The following is a 9,527-nucleotide window of genomic DNA, read 5'->3' on the forward strand; positions in this document are numbered from 1 at the left end:
TTAACACATCTGTCTAAGAAGCACAAGTCTGGAAATGCTAGTTTATCTTGTCACAAATCAGATCATTAGTAAATTTGGCCAAATCAGATTGCTTAAAGCTGTCCTTACCAAGAGCAAGAACAACAATAAGAACTATTTTAGCATCCACACCAACGGACGATAGCGTTCTGTTTACTGTTATACACGCTACAGTCATCTGCCATCTGTTGTCAATGTTTTTGTTGTTCATCATGTGATAAATTCTCTTTCTTCCTGTCTTGCAGGATTTCTCACAGACTACTGATATATATACATATAGTGATAGTGACAGGAGTGCCCACAGTAGAGATGGGAGTGTTGACTGTAGAGGAGAAAGTCAAATAATAATAATATTATAATTGTTATTAACCAGTAATTTGTCTTGCATTTAGTCACAATAGAAGCAAACAACGATTACAGGACAGATATATTTCAAAGGTAATAATTGTAAAATATTGAAATATTGTTCTAATCATTGTTTGCCTATTAGTTTGTTAAACAGAAGCATTGAATATTATTTGGCATCTTAACGTTTTCTGCAAACAAATTCTCTTTTTATTTTTGACTATTAGACAATCTTTTTAAGGGGTTTTCTATTGCCTATTTCTTAATTACCTCTATGCAAATGCATTTCAAATACAATCAACTGCTTGTTTTGTCTTTTTTTTTTTTTCCGTAATGGCACAAACTGGAGAGAGAGAATGCTGTTCTGGGCACTTTTTATCTGTGAAAAGTTTGATATGTCAATAAACATTGGGAAATGACTACAAAATGTGTGATTCATTATTTTTTATTATTCTTATAGTTCATCTGGCAGGTCTAAGAATTGCAATTTTGTAAGGTCCATTTCCAGGAAACAGAAGTGATTAATTGTTTACCCTTAATACACTGTAAATGTTACAGAAGCACAATTAAACAGTAGAAAAAAAGCTTCATGTTTAATCATTAGAGGTGCATGTTTTTTGTTTTGAAAGCAAATGAAACATTTTGAATTATTGTTCACAGCAATTTATATCAAAGTTTTGAGTTTAAATATTGTACATAAATTTATATTAGTGTGAACATAATTTACTATGGGAACCATTATGCCCTTATTTTAAAAAATAAAATAAAATAATCCTGGTAATCAATAAATCTATTGCTGCATCAAGTTAACCAAACTATCCAATCTGTTGTTCCAGTTTTATGTTGAGTGGGGACCAATAAATATTGAACTGATTATCTGTATTTGCCACAAGAACCCGGAAGATCATGTCATAAATGACCATATTTGGACAAGCAAACGAGACGACTCTGTTCAATTTGGTTGCCATTTGGAACTCGCTGTGATCGGACTATCTTTTAATCCAAATGAAAAACAACGCTTAATGTTACAAAGTCCGTGTTGCTCTTATTACATCAGTAATACCTTCAGTTAACAACGAAGTGTTGCTCTGTTGTGAGAACTTCCTAATTTACCGAGATCGTAACCCTAACCCTAAGCAGATCTTAATTAAACTACAAATAACAGCGCCATTTTTTTCGTGTTCTATAGATAGAATGGCAGAGGTTTGTGGGTAATGTAGTTTAAAATGTTTATTATTAAAATAGTGGAAAATGCAATCTTTTTTGAACAAAGGTTTATCTAAACAAGTACACTGTGCAAATATCTATGACATATTTAAGAGGCATGCTGAAATTTGGTTTTTTACTAAGATCATTTTTTAAAACACCTTTATACCACCTTTCCATGAATGTTTGAAAACTGTGTCCAACAATATGTAATTAACATAGCATAAGTAGTTGTCCTGCCAATTTTCTCTTTGACATTATAATCAGACACTGATTTACAGCCATTTGAAATGTTCATTTTTTTGCTCTTCCATGGGACTCTACTGGGCCCCTGGGGATTGAAGGGCAGTCAAAACACACAAATCTATTCTCATCATGGACAGCACACTGTGCTGAGTCACATTTTTTAGATTGTCTTTTCAAAAATTTGCCAATATGTAAGTTGAAAGTCATAGTTTTCTTAGAATAAGAATAGACATTTCCTAATTGAATTGTGTCCATTTATTTCATTAGATCAGGAGCAAGAATTGAGTGATGACAGGAAATGAAGACACCAGTTTAAACAATCAATACATATTGTGACACTTCTTTGTACTATCACACAATGTCAGTGTGTCATTCAGTAAGACAAGGTACAGACCGTGTGGTTTATGCAAAAGCTATACAATTCATGCAATGCAAAGGATCATAATATAAAAGACATCATTTGTATCTTTGTCAAATATTCCTCATCTTTGTCCATCTTTGCAAAACATCAGTAATGTGCATGCTCATCTTATTTATTATACAGTACAGGATTGATGTTGATCTTTCCCTGGTCCATCACCCTCAGCTGTGCATAAAGTGCCTGTAGCAATATAGTCCATGCAGTCTCTTCTAATGAATCTTTCAGCCTTCCCTTCATGTATTGAATGTCATTAATATGACCAAATGTCACATCTTAATTAAAACACTCATGGTAATTATGTGTATTGTTTACACAATTAAATGGTGTATTTACCAAACATTCCTAATAAAGAATATTTACCATACTTTATTATCCAATACTTTGTGCTACATCATAAAGACAGCTAAAGTAGCCTATTAAGACAAATGATATTCAAGAGAAATAAAAATGCGTTATGTTAAAACCATATTATTTTAACCAGATGAAGCCTCCCAAATGCATGCATGGTTAAATGTCTTCAGCATCATAGAATCACATTCAGTTTCCTGCTCATCATCAGAGCTCTCTTGGTTTTCTTCCTCTTGCTTGCTTATCCATATCCCTATCTTAATAATCTCCTTCCATGTCATGAACAATTTGAAGTTGTTATCCAGCACACTACAGTACAACTGACGGACAAAAGACATGTGACCAATTTAAATAATATCACTTTATTGTCACAATACCATGATCACAAGTGTACAGGCGGTGACATTTTTTTGTGAAAACTGCAGCATGAAAGTATAGACAACAAATGCTCAATGCAGGCAACACACACATATAAGGGACTCAATACAGGTAGAGAACAATAAGGTAAATAGTATGCTATACAGAGATCATGAAATTAAAACAATCACAGTACGCATACCTTTGCAGTGCAGTGTGGAATGAATCAGTTCAAACAGAATGTCATGGTGCAGAATAATAGCGAGTTAGAGTCCAGACAGTGCAACTGATAGAGAGCAGTGCATATGAGCTTGATGTGCTGTGTATTGTTTCTGGTACAAGTTCAGTGCAGTCTAATTGCCTGTGGAAAAATGTGTCTGCTGGTGCAGGTTCTGCAATAACTTCTGCCTGATGGTAACGATGAGAGTAATCCATGGCTCTGGTGGCTGGAGTCTCTGATGGTCCTCTATGCTTTCCTCACACACCAACTGATGTAAATATCCTGGAGGGACATAACATGTATTTAGGGTGTTGTAAATTAATAAACAATATATATCTTTATTTTTAATTGTTGCATTGGACTTACCATTGATTCTTGTTAGAGATATGAGCCAAATGGATCCCTTCACAACTATTTTGCAGTTGTCATTTGTGAAGTTTACTTTTACGGGCCGTAACATCTGAGCTGTCACAGTAGAATTGTTCAGGAATGCAGTCTTCATCGCAGTTTACTGGCGGTTTCAGGCTGCAATGCTGCATCTGGTGGCCATTGAATTGATATCGTCAACTGCCTTCATCCTCCTTCAAACAAACAAAACAATAAGTCAACAATAATTCCAGAGAAATAGTGTTGATGAATAGGTGCAGGTGTCAGTACTCACCATATTTGGCCAATCCTGCCCAAATTCCAGAGATGATAGCAGTTGATTTGCCAATTCTAGGAGCTATAAAAATAAAATAAAAAGTGCATGTGAAAAATGGTAACGGCTGTCTTTTGAGAGATTAACATCCATTGCTATACCCCATATAACCCTAACCCCAACCCGTATAACTACATTGCTTGAATACATACATACCAGTAGAAATGTGCAAATTTTCAGCTCTGTGTTTGGGCACAAGAAGACCATGTTCATTCCTCATTCATCAGGACTGGCTTGCCGGGACTGATTTTCTTTGCTTTTTTTGGTCTTCATCTTTAAAACAATACAATATTTATTGACCCAATTTTTAATTATTATTGTTGTTTAAACATATAAATTAAGCAGTTATAATTATATACTTCAAACTCAAGTTCCCTGGCAACTCTAGCAGTCTCCTGAGTTCATCTGTATGTATCAGATTCAGAGTCTGAGAAAAGGCCATCATGCAAACTCTAAGCTTCTATTTTTCAACAGAGCACAAAATAATGTGTTAAGTGAGGGAGTAAAGAAATAAGATGAAGAGAAATAGGCAGAATTGTGTAAGTTTAACAGAATGAGAAGCAAGCAGCATTAGAAAAATAAATAAATATTTAACAGCAAACTAAAATGAATTATTTTAAATATAATTACCTGCTGATGGTTTTGTTGTAAGCCGTTTAAAGGCCTCTTCACACCAAGGATGAGTCCACACCGCAGCTATTTGACATAAAATGACACAGAAACAATATGGTTGGAATCTCTTTCAGAATTTTTTTTTCCAGATTTTGAACAATGAAAACATTGACAGCCAATCAAAAACCACCACACAAATAGCCTGAGCATTTAAATGCAGACAACATAACTGCAGCACACGCTTATGATAAAAAAAAATGTTATTTTCTGTTATTGTGAAAAATAAACAATTAAAATAGTCATTATAATTCTTGCTCTTGGTGTGAACAGCTTTAAGTGATCTGATTTGGCCAAATTAACTGAAGGTCTGATTTCTCACATGACAAGTTAGAGATGGGAGTGAGTGTTGACTAGAAGAGAAATAAAAAAAATAATCAGTAGACATGCAAGGCTTGGTAAATTGTATGAATTATTAATACTTCGACATGACACTTTGTTGGTTGTTGTTTCTGATGGGGCTGTAGGGTATGTACAGATGCTGTGCAAAATGTAACTGCAGTACAGTTCAGTCCAGGTGCTCAGACCAACATTGACATACCATTGGAATGTTTGCCTTTGCTTTTGGTCTTTTCCAGAAATGCACAACATGGCCCAATTCAAATCCCATGACAGGCCTTCCTTTGGTCTTCCCTTTACCCTGAAACAAAGAGAAATACACACATGTTGAGACAATGTGCTAAACAAAATCTGTGACCAAAATATTTGAGAGGAAGGACTGTAAGGAAAGTTATTATTAACACCTAAAATAAGGATGCGTTGATTAAAGCAAATCAGTTATAGCTAAATGTCTTCAACATTACTGTGAAAGATTGAATCATTGAAGGACTTGTTTAGCCTCTTTGACAGCTTCTTCAAGATCAGCATTGGGAGCTTTGAGCTCAAGTTCCCTGTTAATTCTAGCAGCTTTGTAACAGAATTGGTCAAAATCATGAGATTTTAAAAATGTCATGATGAACCACAGAAAGAGAGAGAGAGCAAAACTATGTGTACATTAATTATGGATTACAGTTCATACAGCGATGGCTTTTACCAGAGATTGCTTCTTAAAAGAGCTGCTGGAGAAGGTGATCTGACATAACTGCAAGACAGAAAAAAAAATACTGAATTACAATTACTTCACAAAAAACATTTAAAAGTGTGGTAGGCATTGTGGTTACTGTGCTTTACAAATAGTACACCGTAAAATCAAAGTTACTATGGTAAAACTACAGTTACAGTGGTAAAACCATAGTAAGCGTTGTGTTTACTGTGCTTATACTACAAATACCACAGTAAAACTACGGGTACAGTGGTAAAACCACAGTACGCTAGTGGTTAGTGTGCATATCCTACAAATACTGTAGTAAAACTACAGTTACAGTGGTAAAACCATAGTAAGCATTGTGTTTACTGTGCTTATACTACAAATACCACAGTAAAACTATGGTTACAGTGGTAAAACCACAGTAAGCTAGTGGTTAGTGTGCATATCCTACAAATACTATAGTAAAACTACAGTTACAGTGGTAAAACCATAGTAAGCATTGTGTTTACTGTGCTTATACTACAAATACCACAGTAAAACTACAGTTACAGTGGTAAAACTATAGTAAGCTAGTGGTTAGTGTGCACATACTACAAATACTATAGTAAAACTACAATTACAGTGGTAAAACCATAGTAAGCTAGTGGTTAGTGTGCAGATATACTACAAATACTATAGTAAAACTACAATTACAGTGGTAAAACCATAGTAAGCTAGTGGTTAGTGTGCAGATATACTACAAATACTATAGTAAAACTACGGTTACAGTGGTAAAACCATAGTAAGCTAGTGGTTAGTGTGCAGATATACTACAAATACTATAGTAAAACTACGGCTACAGTGGTAAAACCATAGTAAGCTAGTGGTTAGTGTGCATATACTACAAATACTATAGTAAAACTACAATTACAGTGGTAAAACCATAGTAAGCTAGTGGTTAGTGTGCAGATATACTACAAATACTATAGTAAAACTACGGTTACAGTGGTAAAACCATAGTAAGCTAGTGGTTAGTGTGCAGATATACTACAAATACTATAGTAAAACTACAGTTACAGTGGTAAAACCATAGTAAGCATTGTGTTTACTGTGCTTATACTACAAATACCACAGTAAAACTACAGTTACAGTGGTAAACTATAGTAAGCTAGTGGTTAGTGTGCATATACTACAAATACTATAGTAAAACTACAATTACAGTGGTAAAACCATAGTAAGCTAGTGGTTAGTGTGCATATACTACAAATACTATAGTAAAACTACGGTTACAGTGGTAAAACCATAGTAAGCTAGTGGTTAGTGTGCAGATATACTACAAATACTAGAGTAAAACTACGGTTACAGTGGTAAAACTATAGTAAGCTAGTGGTTAGTGTGCATATACTACAAATACTATAGTAAAACTACAGTTACAGTGGTAAAACCATAGTAAGCTAGTGGTTAGTGTGCATATCCTACAAATACTATAGTAAAACTACAGTTACAGTGGTAATGCTTAGGCTAATGTCAATCGTAGGCTAACGTTAGCAGCCGTGCTAACTGTTCCACTAAGCTTCCGTTTTAACACATGACCCCATGGAAGTGATGCAGAAACACCGAATTAATTAAAATAATGAAAAGATTGTCGCGGTCACTTACCTGCTTGAAGGTGTACACGTATCAGGTGAACTGGTCGAACTGAGCCTGGCTGGTGACGTAATTGCCGTAGAAGATGCTGCGTGGTATTTGTACGTAACTCTCCATCGAAGTTAAAGGATAAATCCAGACGAGACGTGTGTCTTTGGCACCTTAAAATGTGGAATTAACAAGTTTAATACAAACGTTTTGTATGCTGAGAAGACAGAGCACTGTTTAATTTGCTTTCTAACCTTTAATAAACGTGTATTTAAAACGGAGGAAAACAATACACATTAGCGCCTCTAGTGGACGGTTCACCCGAAAAGTGCAGCCAAATGTACCTGGAGATACGTATTTCAGGTTCTGCAGAAATGTAGGCAGAGTCACGTATTGCCAATGAGCCTGGGTTGTCATTTTCATTGAGAGAAGTGGGCGTACAAGTGCATTGCTGTGAAACTGGTGCGTATGAGCGATAGAGAAGCGGGTGCCGCCTCAGAGAATGTTGCCACCCAAGGCGATGTCTATTATATCGCATCCTCCGCTGTTAACACAAAGACGTGACCTTTAAAACACAGCATAAGGCATTCTCTAATTCATCAGAGACACAGAGTCACAAAGTGTATTGCAGATGGTCACCAAAGTCTGATCACATAGGTCAAGCACAAAACTAACAGTATTTACGTTCATCTCACTTACAACTGACTCATGTCTCCAACTCTCGCTGAAACTCACCAGCTGATCGAGCTCACGAAAACAACTCTTCTCTTCCCTTCCCTTCCCTTCCCTTCCCTTCCCTTCCCTTCCCTTCCCTTCCCATCTAGCCTACATTGTTCTCCCAAAGCGAGTGTCACATCATATGATGTGATTAATTAGTTATAGAACATGGGCGCCGCAAAATTCACAAAGTCTGATGAGCGTGCAATCCGCCCTTGTAGAAAATCATTACTTTTCTCTATAGGTGCTTTTCTCTGCCTGTTTGTCCTTGCCGTCTGTAGATTGATTTTACAGACAGTGTGATAACAACAACAACAACAGGAAAGCCCATTAATTAATAATCATTTATGCCGAGCTTCACTTGAGTAACATGCGGCATCTCAGCGCTGATAGACTGGATACGCAGTGGAAGTGAACAGGTATTGTGCTAAGCTTTAATAAGTCTCATCAGGAGAAGTCAGTTATTATTGTGGACTCAACAAACCGTTGAAGCATTGGATGTGAAATTAAAATGAGCGAGCTACAACTTTTGCAAAGTGAAATAGGAGAGAAAGGGGTGGTAGAGGGAATTCACTTCATTTCTGTTTGCATATGGTTCCACAGCAGCTTTTCAAAGAATATTATTATAATTTATACATATATTACATTATATTCATACATAAATGGTAATTTAAACAGATGTAATTCAGCCACAGAATTTGCAATAATGGCTAATTTGACTAATTTGTTGTTTAAATATGTGTTTGCAGGTGGTGTTGATGGTGGCCAGATGTCGATCTGTGAAGCTAGTAAAGCTTGGGATGGCCGTCTCAAGGTATGTGTGGAGAAAAGATGTCGTACCTCTAATAAGAAAAAAATAAAAGTGGTAAAAACAGAACAATAGCTCCCAGCATAAAGTGCAGCAGGAAAAGCATGGACTAATTTAACTTATATGCTTGACTAAACAGATAAGTCTCAATTTAGGAACTATTCATATATCGGAGTCAAATAACAAAATGCTTTTCCTCCTCTGGTGGATTTTGCTACTCTAGTCTCGACACTATCCAAAGACTAGCATTTTTTTTTTTTGAAAGACTGGTGTGATATTGCGTTTATACAAAAGTTCAGTGGCACGAGTGTGTAAGTATATACGAAACAACAATGAAGTTATTTTTGTGCAAACTAATTCCTTTCGCCATGGATTCAAATCTCAGTTTGACAGTTTAACAGCGGAGCGCAAGCCTCTACTAATTCAAAAACGTCACTTTAGAACTAGTAATAAAGGAACGTTGAGTTGCTACATTAAAAGCTTATTGTATTCCCTGCCAAAAAACAAACAAACAAACAAAAAAAAACAGCTAAAACCAGCCTAGGCTGGTTGGCTGGTTTTAGCTGGTCAACCAGCCTGGTTTTAGCTGGTTATAGCCAGCTACTTCCAGCTTAACCAGCTAAATCCAGCCAACCAGCCTAGGCTGTTTTTTTTTTTTTTGCAGGGTTACTGTATTAAAAGCGTTTTATAGAGAAATATGAACTGAGGCAGTGTGATTACCTGGATCAAACACGTCAGCATTTCAGCTCAATCTCATATTCACGATAAAACATTAGTTTGAATGCCCACTGAGGAAAGCGGTATCTTTGTCATACTATCCTTTCATCTGTT

At 35.9% G+C, this 9,527-nt stretch overlaps 1 long non-coding RNA gene across 1 annotated transcript; it reads right to left on the reverse strand.

Annotated features, from left to right (window-relative positions):
• Window positions 1–4,932: 4,932 nt before the first annotated feature.
• On the reverse strand, window positions 4,933–7,342 carry LOC141287980 (uncharacterized). The gene is made up of 3 exons (XR_012339597.1): window positions 7,196–7,342; window positions 5,564–5,611; window positions 4,933–5,170 (listed from the first exon to the last, which is right to left on the reverse strand). It is a non-coding gene; the product is annotated as an uncharacterized lncRNA (long non-coding RNA).
• Window positions 7,343–9,527: the final 2,185 nt, after the last annotated feature.

This window comes from Garra rufa, chromosome 16, assembly GCF_049309525.1.
Source record: "Garra rufa chromosome 16, GarRuf1.0, whole genome shotgun sequence".
Taxonomy (NCBI): domain Eukaryota; kingdom Metazoa; phylum Chordata; class Actinopteri; order Cypriniformes; family Cyprinidae; genus Garra; species Garra rufa.